This window comes from Ruditapes philippinarum, unplaced genomic scaffold, assembly GCF_026571515.1.
Source record: "Ruditapes philippinarum isolate M1 unplaced genomic scaffold, ASM2657151v2 ctg11008_1_1_1_1, whole genome shotgun sequence".
NCBI lineage: Eukaryota > Metazoa > Mollusca > Bivalvia > Venerida > Veneridae > Ruditapes > Ruditapes philippinarum.
Genome location: NW_026863091.1, coordinates 25,036 through 48,709, shown reverse-complemented (window position 1 = coordinate 48,709; position 23,674 = coordinate 25,036). Strand labels below are relative to the sequence as shown.

The window sequence follows — 23,674 nt, the reverse complement described above, 5'->3', positions numbered from 1 at the left end:
ATGAAATATCTTCTAATGGGTGTCTACCCACTTTGTTCAAATAAAAGCCCTCTGGTTTAAATTGGCCCCGCCCTGGGGGTCCTATATACAGGTGAGCGACTTCAGGGCCATCATGGTCCTCTTGTTTATAATTATTTCATATAAATTTCTGTGTCTAGATATATCTAAATGTAATGAAGCTGTTGTAGCAGTTTTTAAATATCAACAACAAATTATTAAAGAATTTTCTGTGAAAAATGAAGAAACAAAACATTTACCTGCACCATGATTAAATTATATGCTTGCAAAATGTTTATTTCTCTACAGCAAAAAAGAAAGTCATCAAAGACATCAACATATTTTGATGAAAAACTATGCAAATGTATTAGAGAGACAACATTCTTATGGCGTCAATTTACTTTAAGCCTAAAGTCAGATATATGTCATGTTTGTTCATATTTGTTATATTTCACATACCCTTTTTTATCTGTATATTTGTAAAATCTTCTGCATTTTTAGTGTCTTGTTATTTTTATATTTTCTTTACGTGTCCAATATGTAAGTAACCGTACTATATCAAGGGCATTTTTGTTCCATAAAGAAATCTACCTTCACACTTTTATTGAACATGACTTGCATGCCAGGCCCATTACTTTTTAAAAAAAATTTAAAAGGAAATAAAAATATTTTTAGAACCTAAAAGTAAAAAGAAAAGTTTTAAGTACGTTTTTTTATTTTTTTTAATGTCAGAATATACAGGGTCTTTCCAAACAGTTACTTTTAAAGGTTTTCTTTGTTTTTTCAATACATCAATGACAGAAAATTTGAATATTGATTGGGCAGGAATATTTGGCTGTTTTTATGATTTTACTTGAAGGTTGAATGATTAAATTTTCACTGATTTTATTTTAAATTGACTGCTTAACTTAGATAAGCGTGCGGTAAAATAATCTGGATTTCTCTTCTCCTTTGACAAAACAACATTTTTGGACAGTGATGTTATTTAAAGGTTGAATGAACCTTTACTTTACCATTGACCATTAAAGGCTTAAGAATTGGTTTGCAATTTTGTTAAATTCGTCTCAATATTTGTTATTAAATGCTCAATGGATTTGATTCTATCACTTGACTAAACAAGACTTGCTACCAAACAAACATATTGGATATTGACTGTACATCATGACTTTGACCTTTAAATTGACCTTGACTGTCAATGAAAAAAATATTCCAGTTACAAAATAATTATTTACATATTTTGGGCAATTAATGACTGATATTTTCAGTATTTTTAAGTATATTTACCTACTACGTCACTAACCGCAAGTAAGGGCTATTTTTAGCATATTTTAAGCTTTTTTTGGTACATTGGATTGTTAGGTGTCGTAGATAATGCGCAAATTGCTTCTTTTATGGTTTCTTTGGCAATATCATTCTTTTAAACCATTTTCAAATTTTTCATGAAAATTAAACCATGAATCTTGAGGTGTGCTGCTTTCAATAATTTGAATAATATTTAAGTAAAAATTTTATTAAATCAAGCAATATTAAAGCAGAAGGTTTATTTTTAATGAAATTGTTCAATTAAATCTACTCTTTCTCAATATAAATTCTTTTGATACCAAACTTGATAATTAATATGAAAACTATACAAAATGAATATTTTTGTTTTTGTTCTTGGAGAATAAGTAAAACATACAATGTAAAGCATAATATCTTCTGTTTCTTCATTTTGTTATAAAAATTTTGGAAAAAAATACTACCTGATACCCTATGTAACTTCTTTTAAAATTAGATAATTTAGTACACAACAAACAGCCTCAATTTCATATGTTCCATCATATTTCTTGTGTAATATTGTTATGGGACGCCTTGTTTAACCGTTTTATAATGTATAATTGGGGTTATCTTATTATATTTTTCTTTCAGACTATAGAACAACTGTGTTTTCGTTTACAAAAAGCATTTCCCCTGTTCAACAAGCTGGACCCAAAGTTAGTTTGATATTCACAATTTTTTGGCATTACACACTTTTTTCATATGATTAAACATTGTTATTTCCGCACATGTAAACCACTTACGTAAATGAATGATTTGATATACAAAGTACATGCATTTATTCTATCATAACGAAAAAAGAATAACAAAATTGTTAGTTAACACTTTTATTCAAGTCAATACTTAACATCAAAAATTGTTCCCACAGGGGGCCGTTTTTAAGAAAAAAAAAATTAAAAAAATTTCAACTATAAAATTATAGTTATCTTAACAATAATTTTGATAGTGGAAATTTTTTTAATATATATATTTATCGGTTGTTTTGTATTCAGTACATTATAGTAAGGCTTAGCGTTTTTGAATTATTTGGTTCAGGGGTTGTAGTAGGAGTCCAGGGGCAGATAGGGGTGGGGTGTCCAAACACCGATACTGCCACCTGTGAATGTTCCCAGATAATTAATAAGAATTTGAAAAAAAAAATAAAGCATTTCTAACTATCTAAATTGGTTGTAGTTCGTTTGTAAGCATTTTTACGAAATTAAAAAAGGTCAAGTGTCTGCTTCATTTTTTTGAGCATTTTACTTTGTGAATTGCTTACTAATGAAAAATAACCTACACTTACAAAAATCAGTTTTTATTGGTTAGCTATTTGCAGGTATCCAGCAACAGGACTAAGAATCCACATGATGAGGTGTGTACAGACAAATTCATGTCTGTACAAGTTATTGTCTGCAGAAACCCAAAAGTATGGGTCCCTGAATGCTATCCTTTAAATGTTAACTAGTCATGTTAACTATTGTTTACATAGGAAACATGGCATAAACCAAGTATACTACTAGAAAAAAAACAAGATTGATTATACAATTCAATTTCCTTTTGTAACTGAAAAAATTTAGCATTTATTATCACTGGTAGAGAATTTTTTTTTGCAATTTAAAATTGTAGATTAAATAAATCATGGCCCAACATGTTAAAATTTTTAAATGAAAATTAAACCTTTTGAAAAAAAACTGACACTAAAATAAATTAAGGGGTTTGACCTAGAATGAAAAAAAGGGTTTTGCAACAAATTTGAATTTTTTTTCTAACATTTGAAATTATGGATGCTGGGGGGGCATCCGTGGCGGAGATACTTTTTTAGTTTGAAAAAAGTTATGAAAAAAATTATGTATGTTAGTACTTTTGTTCTTCTTTTAACTACAAATTTTTTTTTTTTTTGGAAAAACACTGATTAAGTTTTTGTGATTTTTTATTTCTCATAATAATCTACTTTTACCCCGTAAAAAAAACCATAAATAAATGAGTACACCAGTTATTTTTGATTTTTTTAGATACACTCAATTATGGGCCCTATCTGCTTTTGAATGAAGTTTTGGCCTTTCTCGTAGCCTGTTACAAAAATAAAACTATTTTAAAGGCCGATAAAGGGCTGCAAGAGACGAATGGAAATTGGGGTTTTAAATCCAAAACAAAAAAAAATTGTTTGAATTACATTTCAGTGCAGTTTTTGTACTGAAGGCTTCTATTTCAAAATTTTTTATTTTTAAATTAAAATTTTTACATTATCTTCTTAGTATCTTTTTTTTCACTGATTAATGCCTTTTTCATTGCTTTTATTTCCCCCCATTTTAGTTGCGGGCATTTAGATTTCCCCTTGCCCGTCCGGCCCTTCTCTTTTGTGCGCACGTATTCAAAAAGATTTAAGAGTCATGAAACTTTAACAAGGAATATCAGCATGTGTAGATGTGCAACATGGGTATTTGTCTGCTGAGTATCATTTAGAGTATTGCCCTTGACTTAGTAAATTTTTTGCAATTTTCAATCTTGTGTACAAATGTATACGCAAAAAAAATTATTGACCTAGAGTCATGAAACTTTTTAACAGGAATGTTGATCAAGCATGTGTAGTTGTGCAACCTGGGGTATTTTCGTTTTTTAGTATTTTTAGCTATCGACTATTCGATAAGAATAAGTTAGAGCTATTTGCAGTCACCCGAGCGTCGGCGTCGGCGTAACCACTTATGTTAAAAAGTTTTGTAATAGTTCAAATATTTTCCAAAGTCCATTGACATATGGCTTTGAAACTTTGCTACACTTGTTCACCATCAATGAACCCCAATCTGTAGACAGGAGGAGGTATACTCTATCAAGCATTTTACAGATTATGCCCCTTTTTCGACTTAGAATTTACGTTAAAGTTTTTGTAATAGTTAAAATATTTTCAAAGTCCTTTGCACATTGTTTCACCATCATGACCCCATATGGACTTTGAAGAATTTACGTTGCAATAGTTATAAATATTTTCAAAGTCCATTGTTGGCAAATACATCCTTGATCCTGATCCCAACCTGTAGACAGGAGGAGGTAACTCTATCAAGCATTTTGACAGAATTATGCCCCTTTTTCGACTTAGAATTTACGTTAAAGTTTTTGTAATAGTTAAAATATTTTCAAAGTCCATTGACATATGGCTTTGAAACTTTGCACACTTGTTCACCATCATTACCCCAACCTGTACACAGGAGGAGGTAACTGTATCAAGCATTTTTTTACTATCAAGCACTTAGAATAGTCGAGCGTTGCTGTCCTACCGACAGCTCTTGTTAGAGTTATTGCCCTTGACTTAGTAAAAAAATTTCAATTTTCAACTTGTGTTGCATGTAAATCAAAAAGTATATGACCTAGAGTCATGAAACTTTACAGGAATGTTGATAAGCATGTGTAGTTGTGCACCTGGATATTTTCGTCTGCATTTATTTATTATTTTTAGAGTTATTGCCCTTGACTTTGTAAAATTTTGCAATTTTCAACTTGTGTCGCATGTAACTCAAAAAGTATTTGACCTAGAGTCATAAAACTTTACAGGAATGTTGATCACCATGTGTAGTTGTGCATCCGGTTGTTTTCGTCTGGATTTATTTAGTACTTTTAGAGTTATTGCCCTTGACTTAGAAATTTTTTGCAATTTTCAACTTGTGTCGTATGTATCTCAAAAAGGATTTGACCTTGAGTCATTAAACCTTACGGGAAGGTTGCTCAGCATATTAAGTTTTGCACCTGGGGTTTGGCTTAAGGATTTATCCAGTTTTTGAAGAGTTATTTCCCTTGACTTAGTAAAAACCGTTTCATTATGTTATCTGTTCCTTGAGTGCTTGAGTTAGAATCAACCAACTTTACAGGAATAATGATCAACATCACTAAATTACAGGAATAATGATTCACATCACTGTGAAGCTATGCACCTGGGACTTTGCATGTGGACTTTTTCCAGTTTTGTTATAGTTATTGCCCTTGAGTTACAGTAGTATAAATTTGCAATTTTCAACTTGTTCATGCATAGCTCAAAAAGTATTTCACTTGAAGGCCTGAAAGTTTACAAGAATGTTGGTCAGCATGTGTACTTATGCACCTTGGGGTTTGCTTGTGGATTTATTCAGTATTTGTAAAGTTCTTGCCCTTTACTTAGTAAAAGATTTTTAGTTTTCAAAAAATATTTGACCTAGAGTCATTAGATTGACAGAACAGTGGCGCGGTGGGGGCACCAGTGTCCTATGGACACATTTCTAGTTTATTATAAGGTTTATAACTCTTTCATCTATATTTCAAGAGGTATCTCCTCTTAAAACTTAGAATTTTGTTTGAAAAAAGTGTATGAGAACTTCATATTATTGTCTTTCCATTTCAACACTATAATTTCTTTTGATATTTTACGGTTCATAAAGTCATACATGCTATGTTGTGTAAAAATGTTGGATCTTCAAAATGTATATCCAGTAAAAAGTCTGTTGGACTGTTATGATTTTGGAACAATTAACACATCTTGTGTTGATTCAGCTTAATTTCATCTAATTTTTATAGCTTGGCGAAACTGGTTCCAACGATTTCAGGAATGTGGAACATTAAGGCTATATATAAAAGCAATTTAAAACAGAGTTTAGATTTGGACCATATTTACATATATTGCCATTCAAGTTAAGAAATGCTTTATCAAAACTAAGATTATTTTCACACAAACTGGCTTTTGATACTGTAGGTTATTCTAGAAACAGAGTGGAAAGAAATGAGTGTTCTTGTATTTTTTGTCAAAACAGAGATATTGGAGATGAATAACATTTCGATATATGATGTATGTTGTACGAACATTTTAGAAAACAATATATTAAAGCCTTTTATTATAGGAGAGCAACTGTTACAAAGTTTACAGATTTTTTTAAGAGTGAACATCAAGCTTTTATACTTAGGAAGTCTTTGCTTTGTTAAATTTGCCAATATGGAATTTTATGGATTTTGTGTAGGGTATTGATATATATGTAAACATCTTATTCATCCTCCGCAAACAACATGTTGACCATGTAAATTGTGTTTACTGTTTGTTAAATCACATGTTAAAATTATGTTGTATAGGTATATGCAAATGTATGACCAAAAACTGTACTGTTTACATCAATTAAATTGTCTATCTATCTTTCGATACGATTCCATCCATCATTAATAGATAATGCATTGCGCAATAACAGTAATTGAGTTTTATTAATTTTGGCTTGGACAGTTTTGATCAGATCACAGAATAAATTTGAATTATTAATTAAAATCATGAGGTGAAAGAGTGCAAACTTCTAGGATGATAACCTCACAATTAACTGTATCCTTATTTTATCCAAGCTACAACACAAAAATAAATCAGAAATATCATCTTGAATCTTCAGTGTTTTATCCTTCACCTTTTGCGTTAATGCCCTTTGATTTGTTGTATTATGTCATGGTAGGAAATGAATCAATTTTTAGCTCACCTGTCACAAAGTGACAGGGTGAGCTTTTGTGATCGCTTTTCGTCCGGCGTCCGTCCGTCCGTCCGTCCGTCCGTAAACTTTTGCTTTAAATGACATCTCCTAATAAACTACTGAGCCAATTTCATCCAAACTTAACAGGAATGTTCCTTTGGTGGTCACCTTTAAAAATTGTTCAAAGAATTTAATTCCATGCAGAACTCTGGTTGCCATGGCAACCAAAAGAAAAAACTTTAAATATCTTCTTTTAAAAAACCATAAGAGCTAGAGCTTAGATATTTGGCATGAAACATCTTCTAGTGAGTGTCTACCAAGGTTGTTCAAATAAAAGCCCTGGGGTCAAAATTGGCCCCGCCCCAGGGGGGCATTGATTTTCCCTATATGCATATAGTAAAAACTTAAAAAATCTTCTTTTAAAGAACCCAAAGAGCTAGAGCTAAGATATTGGGCATGAAACATCTTCTAGTGAGTGTCTACCAAGTTTGTTCAAATAAAAGCCCTGGGGTCAAAATTGGCCCCGCCCCTGGGGGTCATTGACTTTCCCTATATGCAAATAGTAAAAACTTAAAAAATCTTCTTTTATAGAACCGTAAGAGCTAGAGCTTAGTTATTTGGCATGAAACATCTTCTAGTAAATGTCTACCAAGTTTGTTCAAATAAAAGCCCTGGGGTCAAAATTGGCCCCGCCCCAGGGGGTCATTGATTTTCCCTATATGCATATAGTAAAAACTTAAAAAATCTTCTTTTAAAGAACTCAAAGAGCTAGAGCTAAGATATTTAGCATGAAACATCTTCTAGTGAGTGTCTACCAAGTTTGTTCAAATTAAAGTCCTGGGGTCAAAATTGGCCCCGCCCCGGGGGTCATTGATTTTCCCTATATGCATATAGTAAAAACTTAAAAAATCTTCTTTTAAAGAACCATAAGAGCTAGAGCTTAGATATTTAGCATGAAACATCTTCTAGTGAATGTCTACCAAGTTTGTTCAAATAAAAGCCCTGGGGTCAAAATTGACCCCGACCCAGGGGGTCATAGATTTTCCCTATATGCATATAGTAAAAACTTAAAAAATCTTCTTTTAAAGAACCCAAAGAGCTAGAGCTAAGATATTTAGCATGAAACATCTTCTAATGAGTGTCTACCAAGTTTGTTCAAATAAAAGCCCTGGGGTCAAAATTGGCCCCGCCCCAGGGGGTCATTGATTTTCCCTATATGCATATAGTAAAAACTTAAAAAATCTTCTTTTAAAGAACTCAAAGAGCTAGAGCTAAGATATTTAGCATGAAACATCTTCTAATGAGTGTCTACCAAGTTTGTTCAAATAAAAGCCCTGGGGTCAAAATTGGCCCCGCCCCAGGGGGTCATTGATTTTCCCTATATGCATATAGTAAAAACTTAAAAAATCTTCTTTTAAAGAACTCAAAGAGCTAGAGCTAAGATATTTAGCATGAAACATGTTCTAATAGGTATCTACCAAGTATGTTCAAATAAAAGCCCTGGGGCCAAAACTGGCCCCGCCCGGGGAGTTATTGATATTCCTTATATGTGTATAGCAAAAACTTAAAAATCTTCTTTGGAAAAACCCAAATAGCTAGAGTTTAGATATTAAGCATGAAACATCTTTAAGTAAATATCTACAAAGTTTGTTAAAATAAACGCCCGGGGGTCAAAACTGGCCCTGCCCCAGGGGTGTCATTGTTTTTAACTATATGTGTATAGTAAAAACTTTAAAAATCTTCTTTTAAAAAAGACAATGAGCTAGAACTTAGATGTTTAGCATGAAACATCTTCTTATTGGTGTCTACCAAGTGTGTTCAAATAAACAAATAAAAGCCCTTGGGTAAAAATTGGCCCGGGGGGTGGGGGCCTATATACAGGTGAGCGACCTCAGGGCCATCATGGCCCTCTTGTTTTTTATAGACGGGGGATTTGGCAGATTTTGACTGCTTCTTGTTTAACTTATATGTATTAATTTGTTACAATTGTTTTGATGTGTAATATATAAGACATGCAAGTTAATCTGAATCATGTGAAGCATTCGGTGCAATTTGTGTGTTATAGTGAAAAATGTTATATATGTATAAAGACCTTAAGTTTCTGATTCTTAGGATTTCACTTATTTCCTTGAAATGTATTTTACTTTACATGTACTTTATTGTGTGATGTTAAAAAAATGAATAATAACTGTAAATTTACTGATTTATATAATTCCAAACATTTCTGTGAAATGTACTCATTATATGTTTTAAAAGGATATATAGGCAATTTTTAGAAGAGATATTGTTTTGCTAATGTCTGTCGGTCTGTCCATCGGTAGACCATATGGTTTTCGCTGATTATATTATAAAGTATTGATCACAAAGTCTTCATATTTCATATTATGATTGGTCATAACTACAACATGACCCCTATTGATTAAGGGGTCACTAGGTCAAAGGTCACAGGTACCTTAAATGTCAGAATGGTTTCCATTCATTATCTTGAAAACTTTTTATGGCAAACTCTTCATTATTTTTCTTTTTTCACAACTGAACACTTCCATGTACCCTTTTATGGCAAGTTTCTATAACAGAATATACCAATAATGTGAGTTAAGGGCTAGAAAGGTGGGGGGCATATATATGTATCATTTGACATTTCTTGTTTATTTATTTCTGAAATTTTCATCCAATATTGTATTTATGTCCTCAAAATGAATACACTAAGCAGTCACAGGTACCAAAACATTTCTCCTTATAAAGGAAAAAACAGGCGGTCTCTACTTGACCAATGTTCAGAAAATTCATTTTTTTGCATAAATATCGAAGTGAACTTTGGGACCATAAAAGTATCCATATTATGTAACGACTTAGACTTGTTCCACAATTGTACTATTTGCCATGTTTGTTTTTGTAGCGCTTGTTACATGATGTTCCACACTTGTACTTTTTGCCATGTTTGTTTTTGTAGCGCTTGTTACATGATGTGTTTAAAAGTTACTCTGTGATAACATCTGCATTTTTACTTTCGTTTAACATATGTTCATTTATTACACTTCAAGATTTTTTCTGCCTTTTTGATTGGATATTGATCACCCTAAAGAAATTGATATAACCGAGCCAGACGGGTAATATACACACAAAATTTCCCCATGGGGTACCCCACGTTGTAAACAACATGGGCAGTGGCGATGCGCGTACATTTTGATTTTACACGATGTTAATTCCGATTTACAAGCAGTTTTTAACTGTCAAATGATAAATATTTACCAAAATAGAGTAATGATACATATTCTCATCCGTATTGAAAATAAATATGACCTTGTGAAAGCTTGATATTAATTCCAAAAAATGTGTTCAACAGACTACTCTTTTTCTCTTGTTTCGAAAGAAAGTTAGTCATGTATTTATGTGACATCACATTGTGGTTAAGGGACCCTAAAGGGAATCTTATTTCGACGTTTCATTTGAAGTAGCAATGATTTATTTTAAAATCGTCTGAACTCGGCAGGGGGAGGGTAATAAAATTATTAGTTTGGTTTTGGAGTGATATATGTGGATATATTACCTGCAAAGATAAAAAACCTTGCCTAATGGCTTTGGTAATATAAAATCTTGGCAGGTAATATATTCACATATATCACTCCTAAACCAAAATAACTTATAATATATACGTTCAAAACCTCATTATATATTATTTATATAGACAAACATTTTGGGAAGTTTTAATATTTCATTTATTTAATGTCTTGAAATGTTGTTTTTTCTTTTTGTTTTTTTTTTTTGTTATTCATTTTCTTGTGTAGCATATCCCTTTAATGAGTTATGTTTTAAAATACATGTTTGTATGTAAATGTATCTAAAGTTTCTTATTTAAAAATGTGAGTCACTCATATCAAATATATATACCAGGTACATGTCTTTTTAATATAAAATGTTTTAAAATATTATTAGAATTCTTAGTTTCTAAATTTGAAACATTTCTATAATTTCTATGTATATTGTATATTACAATTGCCTACATAAATTTTCTTATGTAAATGATAAATAAACCTAATAATTTTAATTGTTTGAGTCATTTCTATTAAATGGACCTACAATGTGTTTCTATGTGTTATTGTCACAGGTGTATGATAACTCTTTTATGTTCAAGATTATGTTCCTGTCAGGATAATTGAGTTCAATTTCAAACAGAAAATAAATGTTTGAATCATAACGTTGTCAGATATTTCATTGAAACCGTACTGACAAGCAACATGTAAGAATACAATGTCATCGTTCAGTACAAATAGGATTGTACAATAACTCTCAAAATTTTTAATCGGTTTTAAGTATATGCAAAAACATGTACTCTGAAATTGTACATATAAATGTGTAATTTTGTATATATAGATGTATATATATACAAAACAGGTTGCACTCTTAAATTGAATCGATTCAATGTATTTATGTGTGCAAAAACGGGTTACACTCTTACGTAGAGTCTATTTTGGCCATGTAGGTGTGTACAATAACGGGTTGCACTCTGAAATTGAACCCATTTAACGTATGTGTGTATGTACAAAAACGGGTTGCACTCTTAATAGAATATCTTTGGGGTATATAGGTGTGTGCAAAAACGGGTTACAGTCTTATCTCTTATACATAATCATTTTTTGGCTATATAGGTGGGTACAAGAACGGGTTGCACTCTTAAATTTCATCTATATAAGGTGTCTGTACGTGTGCAAAAACGGGTTGCATTCTTAAAGTGCATATGTCAAGTGAATATAGATGTGTACAAAAACGGGTTACACTGTTAAATTATTTGTTTTTAGAGTATATAGTTGTTTGCAAAAACGGGTAACACTCTTATAAAGAATCTAATCCGGCTATATAGATGCGTACAAAAAAGGGTTGCACTCTTAAAAATGAAGCCATTCAAGGTATATATGTATGTGCAAAAACGGGTTACATTCTTAGATCTTAGATACAGGTGTGTACAAAAACGGGTTGCACTCTTAAATTGAATTGATTCAATGTATTTATGTGTGCAAAAACGGGTTACACTCTTACGTAGACCCTTATCTGGCCATGTAGATGTGTACAAAAACGGGTTGCACCCTGAAATTGAATCCATTTAACGTTTGCATGTTTGTGCAAAAACGGGTTACACTCTTAATTGAATCTCTTTCGGGTAAATAGGTGTGTGCAAAAACGGGTTACAGTCCTATGTCTGATATGCAATCTTTTTGGGCTATATAGGTGTGTACAAAAACGGGTTGCACTCTTAAATTGAATCGATTCAATGTATTCATGTGTGCAAAAACGGGTTACACTCTTACGTAGGGTCTATCTTGGCCATGTAGGTGTGTACAATAACGGGTTGCACTCTGAAATTGAACCCATTTAACGTATGTGTGTATGTACAAAAACGGGTTGCACTCTTAGTAGAATATCTTTGGGGTATATAGGTGTGTGAAAAAACGGGTTACAGTCTTATCTCTTATACATAATCATTTTTGGCTATATAGGTGGGTACAAGAACGGGTTGCACTATTAGGCTACAAAAACAAAAACATAGAGTACATGTATAATTCTTTTTTACATTTTATATACATGTCTTCTGTCAATAAATGTTATAAAGAAATCTCTCATTTTTGTCTAAAAAAGAAGTTTGCTGTATCATAAATTTGTTGTAAATATTCCTGACAGCCTAGCAGCTAGGGTTACATTTTCAAACAAATGTTTATATAGGGCCATATAACCTGTCAAAAAACTAATAATATAAAGTGACATTTGATTTTAGGTACACAACTACTGCAAATGCTTATATATCAAACATTGCATCATGTTTGAAGGATCCTTCACAACTTGTTTGTAAACAGACTCTAACAGTTATAACTTGTCTGTTACAAGAAGATTGTATCTAATGGAAAGGTGCTCTCTTCTACAGATTTATATCTACACTCCTCGACACATGTGACAAAATTAAAGCATTTGGTATGTAATAAACTTCATCTACCTGATTTTTTTTTCAATAAGTCAAAAATAGTACTAAGATGGAACAAATTAAATATGTGCTACAGTGGTTTCTTAATCATTTGTTACCTAAATTAATTTTAGTTGTTCAGTTGTTTTACTAATCTCTGCATTGATGTTTTGGATTTGGATGTGTTGCTGCTAGTTCATTTCTGATTTTCTTCTTCAAGTATTCATTTGGCGCATAACACATAAATGTAGGCCACTGACCAAAATCTGTAACTCTAGCATACATTGCTATTGAACTTCATCATTAAAGCTGCCAGATGAGCAAAATATTTCATTAAAATCAAACTTGAGACAAATGTACTAAGATGTAAGGAAAAGTAAAAAGTTTCAAGATTCAAGTAATATTTTACATACTATGTGCGATTAATGACTTGAGTTTTCAGTATTTACAACTATATTTCTACTGCATTACTAACGCAGTTAAGGCTATATATGCATTTTTGACCACTTATTAGTAATACACATGGTTTGTTAGTGCCATTGATAATGTGTAAATTGCTTCCTTTTGGTTGATTCACAATATTACACATTCAAATACATTTTCATGAAACTTAGCATGAAATGTTACTGAATTATTTAATTTCCTACATGGTTCTTGCCTCAGTCATGCACAAAATATGGCAATTTAGTTTGTTTTGGTGATTGTACTTGTTGTCTTATCTTGTAAAGGTCATAGATTTGCTTCTTCCTTCAAAAAAAAGAATATATGAATATAAGTTTTTCTTATTAATTAAGATATTGTTAGACAATTTATGATAATGTTATTTTATGTATCAGTATTGTGAAAGCATCAGTTAAAATAACATCACAGTTTTGTTTCTGTATTTCAGAGGAGTTTTGTCTTCTACATATGTTGATACAACGAAACCCGAACATGTTCTTTCAACATTTTGTGGAATGTCTGTTCCATTTCAATGATTACAAGAAGCACACAAGTTAGTAAAACATTTTAGTTGACTCACTTTTTCAATACTACTACACAATTTGTTCATATTAATTATGTTTGGTAACACAGGTTACTAAATGTTAATTGGATAAATGACAAAATCTACATTATTTATGATAAAGTAATTGTAATAAGATACTATGTTATTTTATGAGGGATTTTGATGCCCTCACCACTAAGGGCTTATGGGCTTGTAGATCTGCATTGTCCATCACTCTGTCTGTAAACTGTGAGACAAAATGATAGAGTGTGCCGGGGAATCCATATCTTATGGACACATTTCTTGCCTAATACAATGTCACATATATCTTGTACTGGAATATTGTAAAGAAATTTTTTATTAAATATTTGTAGCCGCGTCACGACAAAACCAACATAGTGTGTGTGCGACTAGCATGGATCCAGACCAGCCTGCGCATGCACACAGTCTGATCAGGATCCATGCTGTTCGCTTACGAACCCTATTACAAGTAGAGAAACTGATAGCGAACAGCATGGATCCTGATCAGACTGCGTGGAGGCGCAGACTGGTCTGGATCCATGCTGGTCGCAAACGCACTATGTTGGTTTTTTCGTGACACGGCTCATTTATGTATATGTTATGCTTCATAAAACACATGGGGATACTTGAATAAGTTTTTTAGATGTTGTGACTTTAATACAAGATGGTACAATTACTAGTTTACTATCTAGATACTGATGCTGTTGAATTTGTTAAGAATAATTTGATCAATGATGACATTATAATGAAAAAGTGTTTTTTTTTTGGTTTTTTTGTTAAATTTGATTCAATTTTTTGGTTACAGTTTATAACAGATTTACACAGTCAAACAAAGATCGTGAGATGTTTTCATTGAATGGAGAAAAGAATAAAGAGTAAGTAAAACATATCACCACAGCTCTGTATGTAATATGTATATGATATTCTTATGTATAAGCCTGGTATTGCAGATACATTATTACTCATACAGAATTGTAGATACAGTATCACATGTGCAGTTTTACAGGTACAGTTTTGTCCCTTGCTGCCGCAGATTCAAATCCCTTCAGAGACTTTGGATAATGATTATGACCTTATATTGTGATAAGACATAAAATCCAACCAAAAAAAAAATTCTAACTTTAAAAGAACTTCCATATTCAAATTAGGGCAAAACCCAAAACTGACTTTTACCAGGATAAGGGTTCAATTAAATTGAAAGTTTTTGCTTGATAAGATTTGTAGATTTTGTTTTATATATTTTAGAAAGAGGATGACATTATACAAGTTCCTATTTGAGAACATGACCGATAACCACAGGAGGTGAGTTATTAAAAAAATGAATTTTACTTAGTTTTGAAATTTGCCTTGTATTGTATATACATGTATATTCATTGGGGATAGTGAAGCAAGTGTTACTTATGATAATCAGGCAAGAGTTTGTTTTCTTAGAAAAATATTTCCCTGGAAATAACCACTCCTATATAGTGTCATGATTAAAGGTAAACCAAGTCTTGACCCAAGCCATCAATATTAGGTTGAGTGGCGAACACCTAACCATCAAGTCACCACACTTCCCTTCAAGTCTATGACTCCATCTACTGATTGGTTTATTTTTAGTACATATTGATTACATACTATATAAATAGTAGAATTCCATGAATAAAAGAAATGAGGTTTGAAATTGGACTGAAATTGTTATATTTTATTTAGATCCACCAATTGTAGAGTTCTATGCTATAAGCACATTTTTTATGTTTAATTACTGGTTGAATTGCAGGAAAATGTAAGTGTCAAACAAACATATTTTTTCTATGTCATAAAGTGTGGTTATCAACACCTTCAAGCCCTTGTTGCAGTAAAGACATATTTTTACTTGCACTACACAATTTCCCCATTTTTGTGGTTCCTGCCGCCATTTCCCTGAAAACACTGACATGTGGTGTGTAATGTATATTTGTTGTATTTCTGTATCAAGATACATGTAGTGTGTTTTATAATACAGATTTTGGGAGAGACAGTAGATGATATTCTACCTATAAATAATGAGACCAAGGACATTCTGAAAGATGCTTTAGCTATACTAAGCTGCAAGGTAATCAGTTCTTATAAAATGTATATGTTACTAGCTGTTCTAAAGATAAATCTTCAAGACTACTGAAGGTTTTCACAAATGTCTTTGGAATTTTAATTGTAGGTCACTTTTTTAGACCAACAATTATGGCATGGATTTTGACTGAATTATGGCTCTTAATGGACTTACTCTACATGCAAGGTCAATCTTCAAAACATTGACATTATGCTCATATTTTCATCGTCAAGTTGAACTAAATTGACAACATATTTCGAAAGATTGACTGTTATAATGGTGATTGACCAACACTTGATATTGGAAAACGTTTTGGATAGAATATAATTATATCCTGCCTTAAATATAAAAAGACTGCCCCACTCTTTTTATAAATTGACTGTTTCAGGTAAATTTTGGTAGATATTCAGATATTTTTGGGGGGCAACGTGTGTAATTTATCGTTCATGCGAAGTAAATTATAAAATTGAAAGGAATTCAAACAAAATGTAAACTTGTTCTGACTTTTACCTGTTTACTCACTATATACCCTTGTATGGGCATAATGTCACTTTAAAGATGTTCACTTGAAACTTCAAACATGTATGGTCATTATCTATGTCCCTTAACTCTAGCTTGTATATTGACTGAATTATCACCCGTTGTGAGCATCATATCTCATCAACCTTTATTAAAATTCTCACATGTTTTGGATAATGACTGATCAAGGTCTATAAGTCTGGCATGAATTTTGATTAAATTGTTTTGGGTTTTTTTTTGTGATTTTAGAAAATTTATGGTGAAAGTGTAGTATGCAAGGTCACTAACAGTAGTTCTCTACAGATTTTCAAATAAACTTTCACAGGACAGCTCATATTGTAGGGTTTGTGATTTAGTAAATCCATATTTTGTTGTTGTTTCATTTACATGAATAAGTACATGTAGTTGAGAAAATTCTTCTGTGCACAAGTCCTCGGACATTTCTGAACGGATTAACATATTATTATAGGCAGAAAATTTTGGTTTGTGACGAAAATACCTGTCATTTGTTATATATTAAATTAGACAGATCAATTACGTTGGTTTTGAAATACTTGAAAAATACCTATGCAATTTATAGACATCAATGGTTATTCCTTCCTGCTTTGATAAATGATATATACTCCACTATCTCTGTCAGTGGTTATCACATCATCCTTGCAAACATTCTATATATGAGCCGTGTCATGACAAAACCAAAGTAATGCGTTTGCGACCAGCATGGATCCAGACCAGTCTGTGCATCCGCGCAGTCTGATCAGGATCCATGCTGTTCACTTACAAACTGTATAACAAGTAGAGAAACTGATAGCGACAGCATGGATCCTGATCCGCGCAGGCTGGTCTGGATCCATGCTGGTGGCAAACCCATTATGTTGGTTTTGTCGTGACGCGGCTCATATGTGTCTTCAGTACACTTTTATTTCATTCATTATACCCCCACCACAAAATGTGGGGGGGGGGCTATAATGGATTCGCTTTGTCGCGTCGGTCGGTCCGTCCGTCCGTCCGTCGGTCCGTCTCCATTTTCGTGTCCGCTCTATAACTTCTATACCAATTGAAGGATTTTCTTCAAACTTGGCTCAAATGTTCACCTCAACAAGGGGATGTGCAGAACCCATATTGCCCATGTGTCAGTTCAAGGTCAAGGTCACAATTGAAGGTCAAATATCAAACACTATCAAATATTACACAGTATGTCGTGTCCGCTCTGTAAGTCCTACACTACTTGAAAGATTTTCTTCAAACTTGGCTCAAATGTTCACCTCAACCAGGGGATGTGCAGAACCCATGTCGCCCATGTGTCAGCTCAAGGTCAAGGTCACAATTGAAGGTCAAATATCAAACAATTAAATATTACACAGTATGTCGTGTCCGCTCTGTAAGTCCTACACTACTTGAAAGATTTTCTTCAAACTTGGCTCAAATGTTCACCTCAACATGGGGATGTGCAGAATCTATGTTGCCTATGTGTCAGCTGAAGGTCAAGGTCACAATTGAAGGTCAAATATCAAACAATCTAATATTATACAATATGTCATGTCCGCTCTGTAAGTCCTACACTAATTGAAAGATTTTCTTCAATCTTGGCTCAAATGTTCACTTCAACCAGGGGATGTGCAGAACTTATGTCACTCTTTTGCTGGCTTAAGGTCAAGGTCACACTTTAAGGTCAAAAATTCACTTAGAAAATATTCTTAAATTTTAACATTTATTTGAATATTTCTAAATCTAGAAAAGGTATTTGCTTGAAACTTAGAATATTTTTGAAGGGTCACAATTCCAATATGCTGTTTGTTCAAGTTTCATAACTCTGTATTGCATTTTACCAAAGTTATGCCCCTTTGTAAGTCTTCAAATTTACATACAATCAAATATTAGACAATATGTTGTGTCCGCTCTATAAATCCTATACTAATGGAAGAATTTTCACCTCAACAAGGTTATGTGCAGAATCCATGTCACCTTTGTGCCGGCTAAAGGTCAAGGTCACACTTGAAAGACAAAAATTGACTTAGAAAATGTTCTTAAATTTTTACATGTACTTGAATAATTCTGAAACTAGCGCAGGCATTTGCTTGAAACTTAAAAGATATATGAGGTGTGGCAAATAAGATATGCAGGTCAAGTTTCATTACTCTGTTTTGCATTTTGACAAAGTTATGCCCCTTTTTAAGTCTTCAAATTTACATACAACCAATACTAGACAATATATTGTGTCTACTCTATAAATTCTATACTAATGGAAGGATTTTCTTCAATCTTTACTCAAATGTTCAACTAAACTGGGTGATATGCAAAACCCATTTTACCCTTGTGCCAGATTAAGGTCAAGGCCATACTTGAAGGTCAAAAATTGACTTATAAATAAAATGTTTAATACATTGGGAAAATGAAAGGTTATTTGTAACTGTTTTGAACATGATTTGATAATATATATTTATACTATTACCTGTACAATTAGTCTTTTTTCACCAGAGATAATTTCTTTTTATGTATTTGTGCCACATAAGTTATTCCCTTAACCACCTTTCCAAGTGGTCTTCTGTCAAGGACATTGGTGGGGGTATGAATCGCATTCAGCGATAGTTCTAGTTTGACACTGAAAAGAATTACTTTTATTTATTAGAGTCATCTTTATTTCCAGGACATAAAATTAACCTCCCTCAGGAAGTTGACAAATGAGAAAGTTACCGGTGATCGTGAGGAAATGGCTGAGGCTGTAGCAGCAACAGCTTAGAAGACAATTTATGACCAAGGTTACATTGTTTATCTCACCTAAATTCATCTTAACATCATAAGTATGATAACTTTTATCTTAAAATTTTCCTTACTGGTACCTCATTCTATCTTAAAAGTTTCCTTACGGGTACCTCATTTATCTTAAAAATTCCTTTACTGGTATCTCAAGCGATTTGAATGTTGAATTTTCATTTGCGAGGAAATCTTAATGATAATAAGTTGTTCAACTCTTATATTGAGGTGCAGTTATTCTACTCTAATTCAGACTTTAGCTTTTAATTAATTCCCAGGAACTTTGGTTTCTTCACCTTAAAAAACTTGCAAGTTGCTAATATACAACTTTTTTAAATGTATTGTAGTAAAAATGTCACTAGAATTTAACAAATAAAAGCACATAATTTCAGGGTTAAATTGGCCCTGCCCGGGGTTCTGATTTTCCTTATATGTCTATAGTAAAAACTTAAAAAATCTTCTTTTAAAAACCCCAATAGCTAGAGCTTAGATATTTATCATGAAACATCTTCTAATGGGTGCCTACCTAGTTGGTTAAAAAAAAGCCCCTGCGTTAAAATTAGCCCTTCCCAAGGGCCTATATAAGGTGAGCGATTTCAGGGCCATCATGGCCCTCTTGTTTTATTAATTTATTAGTAGCTATCTTCTTTTTCAATCGAGTTACATTAATTCAATGCATTAAAACTTAAATATTAGCTTATTTTGTTTTAGTTGATTTCAAGCTACATTATACACATGTTTTCGTTTGGCAATTTAGTTTTCACCAACAACTTTTTTTAGCAATAGACACTGATGTGACAGAGGATATATTAGTATTTTTTTATGGTAACCCTCTCATTTCCTTACTTTCAATTTGAAATTTCCACACAAAAAGCAGCTACACCATTTACTCTGCATTTAAAGGGCTCCTTAAAATTATTTCAATTTGAAGATAGACTGGCTGCATTATTTTGTTTCAGCTTTTGGTTTCTGAGCTTTCTTTATAGTGAGTAATAACTTTACTTTAAGAAACATATTTTTATTAAAAATATACAAATTAACTTAAGGTAAGATATCCTTGCAATAAATTGAGTCTATAAGACAATTAGTTTTTTACTGAAAACTTGTCAATCTTTTTCCATTCATTTTATTTCAAAAGATTATAAGTTAAATATGATGAAATTAACAATTTTATGCAATGCATGAATGATGGCTGGTCAGTGTAACACTTCCATTAGCTTTAGTAGTTCAATGATAAGAACACTTTCCTCCAATGGAAAGAGATCTGAGTTCATACCTCAGCTGAAGCAGGAAGTGCTGTTGCAGTCAACCTATTACATGTATTTATTTTTCTATGAAAAAAATTTTCGCCATCACATAATTGTATAACTTAATTTTAATGGGAATCAATTAATAAAAAGAATAAAATGTTTAATTGATATTAGAAAATGTATGCTTTTCAAATTATTTTTTAAGTGGATACCCAAAAAACTACAAATTTTGTCTTTCTAACAATACCAAATTACAGAGATTTATATAACAGAGATAAGTAGCTCCTGTATACTCCACTGAAATATCACTCATGCCCATGAACAAGTAAAAGAATAGGCATTTTGTAGCAAATAAAACTTAATGGATGAACATTTGATCTTTTTATGCCACCGCATCGCCGATTCACCTGTGTATGTGTTTGTGTGTGTGTGTGTGTTATATAGATTATATAGTGAACTTAAAAAATCTTCTTGTGAAAAACCACTAGTCCAATTTCAACCAAACTTGGCAGGATTGATCCTTGGGTGAAGGCCTTCCAAAGTTGTTCAAAGAATTTCATTCCATGCAGAATTCTGGTTGCCATGGCAACCAAAAGAAATTATATGAATAAATTTAAAAAATCTTCTTGTAAAGACCCAAAAGGCCTAGAGCTTAGATATTTTGCATAAGGCATTGTCTGGTAGACTTCTGTAGCCGAGGGTCGCCGGCAGGGACTTCGCTTTGGGGTCGTGTGGGGAATTGGACTCGCTGGCGTAGTGAGCGCCCTACACGGAAACCCTCGGTTGGTGTGTGTGGGATACTGGTGTATTATTATCCTCTTGGTTAAATGATGGCTTATTTTATAACTCAAAAGTCCAGTATGATGTTATTTCATTTATTTCTTTATAGTCGATTGAAAGTTCCCAAATACAAAATAATCATAATTATAGTCCACATATATATTTTCACAGCTAGCACCTGAATTTTGCTCAAGTTAATTTTACTTATTTATTTTCTAAGTTAAGACTTGATGTTATATGTCCGAAATTCTATATAAGACTTTTAGATGTTCTCAGTTCCGAAATTAAAATAAGACTCTTTTAAAATATAAAAATCAACAATATAAATTAAGAAAGAGTTGTCATAGTGATTAAGCCTTAAGCTATATTAGCAATATATGTCAAAAGATAATCAAGTATGGTTTGTTTGATAAAAGACTAGGAAATTGAGAATTAAGCCATAAAGTATTAAAATCAAAAGGTGATAATATTTCCTTATTGACCACTATGACATGTTTATATTAGAGTTGTAAAATTAATCAGTTGAGAATCTTAAGTAATTTTTATCAAAATATTTATACAACATGAAATTCTTTTCATGATTGCTTAAAATGTTAAAAGTTATTTTTTGAATATAGAAATAATTTATGTTTTCATAATTAATACCCTAAAAGCATTTTGACTAGGAAATGCTATGTTACACCTCTACCAAGATTGTTCAAATTATAGCCCTGGGGTCCAAATCTGCCCCGCCCCGGGGGTCATTGATTTTCACTATATGTACATATAGTAAAAACTTAAAATACCTTCTTGTCTGAAGGTACAAGGCTTAGAGGTTTGATATTTGGTATGTGTTATTATCTATATGTATACTACCAAAGCAATCGCAACTACTCGGCCCTAGGCCGGGGTCATAGGTTTTCTTTACATGTATATAGTAAAAACTTTAAAAAATCACCTTCTCGAATTGACAAAGGCTAGAGGTGAGACATTTTGCAGTAAACATTGTGTAGTGAAACTTTAGTAAGATTATTCAAATTAAAGCCCTTGGGTCAAAACACAAAAATTTGTTCCTACATTACTATTTTAGTGTTGTATTTATGCGGTGGCATAGCATTTTCTACAAATGCAATCTTGTTTATTGTAGACCTTTTTACCATACGATTTTCCAGAGCAACAAATGTTGCATTTCGCACATGCGCATTCTGTGTAGGGCAAAAAGCAATAACGATGTCTACAGTTTATCATACTTTAAGGCTTTCATAGATGCAATTTCATGTTATGTCACTCAAAAAATATGAATTTTGGGATGACTTGAGGCGGTAAGTACTGAAAACGTGAATTTATTTTTTAACAAGTCTGCAAAAATGTGCGGGAGTAATAATTCAATGGTCAAGTACGGGCACACACATGTCTTTTTTAGCTCTCCTGTCACAAAGTGACAGGGTGAGCTTTTGTGATCGCTTTTCGTCCAGCGTCCGTCTGTCCGTAAACTTTTACTTTAAATGACATCTCCTCATAAACCACTAAGCCAATTTCATCCAAACTTCACAGGAATGTACCTTTGGTGGTCACCTTTAAAAATTGTTCAAAGAATTTAATTCCATGCAGAACTCTGGTTACCATGGCAACTGAAAGAAAAAACTTTAAATATCTTCTTTTAAAAAACCCAAAGAGCTAGAGCTTAGATATTTGGCATGAAACATTTTCTAGTGAGTGTCTACCAAGTTTGTTCAAATAAAAGCCCTGGGGTCACAATTGGCCCCGCCCCGGGGGTCATTGATTTTCCCTATATGCAAGTAGTAAAAATTTAAAAATCTTCTTCTAAAGAACTCAAATAGCTAGAGTTTAGATATTAAGCATGAAACATCTTCTAGTGAGTGTCTACCAAGTTTGTTCAAATAAAAGCCCTGGGATCAAAATTGGCCCACCCCGGGGGTCATTGATTTTCCTTGTATGTGTATGGCAAAAACTAAAAAATCTTCTTTGAAAAAACCCAGATAGCTAGAGTTTAGATATTAAGCATGAAACATCTTCTAGTAAGTGTCTACAAAGTTTGTCAAAACTGGCCCTGCCCCAGAGGTGTCATTGTTTTTAATTATATGTGTATAGTAAAAACTTAAAAAATCTTCTTTTAAAAAACCCAATGAGCTAGAGGTAAGATGTTTAACATGAAACATCTTCTTGTAGGTGTCTACCAAGTTTGTTCAATGAAATTAATGTGTGTCATAGTATGAAAATTAAATTATTACAGACATTTTACCTTAAATTTGTTTCTTACACTTTAAACCATCAAATCTTAATTATATCCATCAAACCTTATCTCAATCATATCCAACAAGCCTTATCTTAATTATATCCATCAAGCCTTATCCTAATTATAACCATCCAGCCTTATCCTAATTATATCCATGAAGCCTTATCTTAATGATATCGATCAAGCTTTATCTAAATTATATACATCAAGCCTTTGATTATATCCATTTCACACCCATCAAGCTTTTAATTATATCCATCAAGCCTTATCTTAATTATATCCATCAAGTCTTATCCTCATTTTATATCCATCAAGCCTTATCTTAATTTTATATCCATCAAGCCTTATCTTAA

At 32.4% G+C, this 23,674-nt stretch overlaps 2 long non-coding RNA genes across 2 annotated transcripts; both read left to right on the top strand.

Moving 5' to 3' along the window:
- Nucleotides 1-4,317: 4,317 nt before the first annotated feature.
- On the top strand, nucleotides 4,318-10,841 carry LOC132721113 (uncharacterized). The gene is made up of 2 exons (XR_009624425.1): nucleotides 4,318-10,283; nucleotides 10,360-10,841. It is a non-coding gene; the product is annotated as an uncharacterized LOC132721113 (long non-coding RNA).
- Nucleotides 10,842-13,598: 2,757 nt separating this feature from the next.
- LOC132721112 (uncharacterized) lies at nucleotides 13,599-15,014 on the top strand. Its single transcript, XR_009624424.1, has 3 exons — nucleotides 13,599-13,702; nucleotides 14,520-14,589; nucleotides 14,960-15,014. It is a non-coding gene; the product is annotated as an uncharacterized LOC132721112 (long non-coding RNA).
- The last annotated feature ends 8,660 nt before the right edge of the window (nucleotides 15,015-23,674 follow it).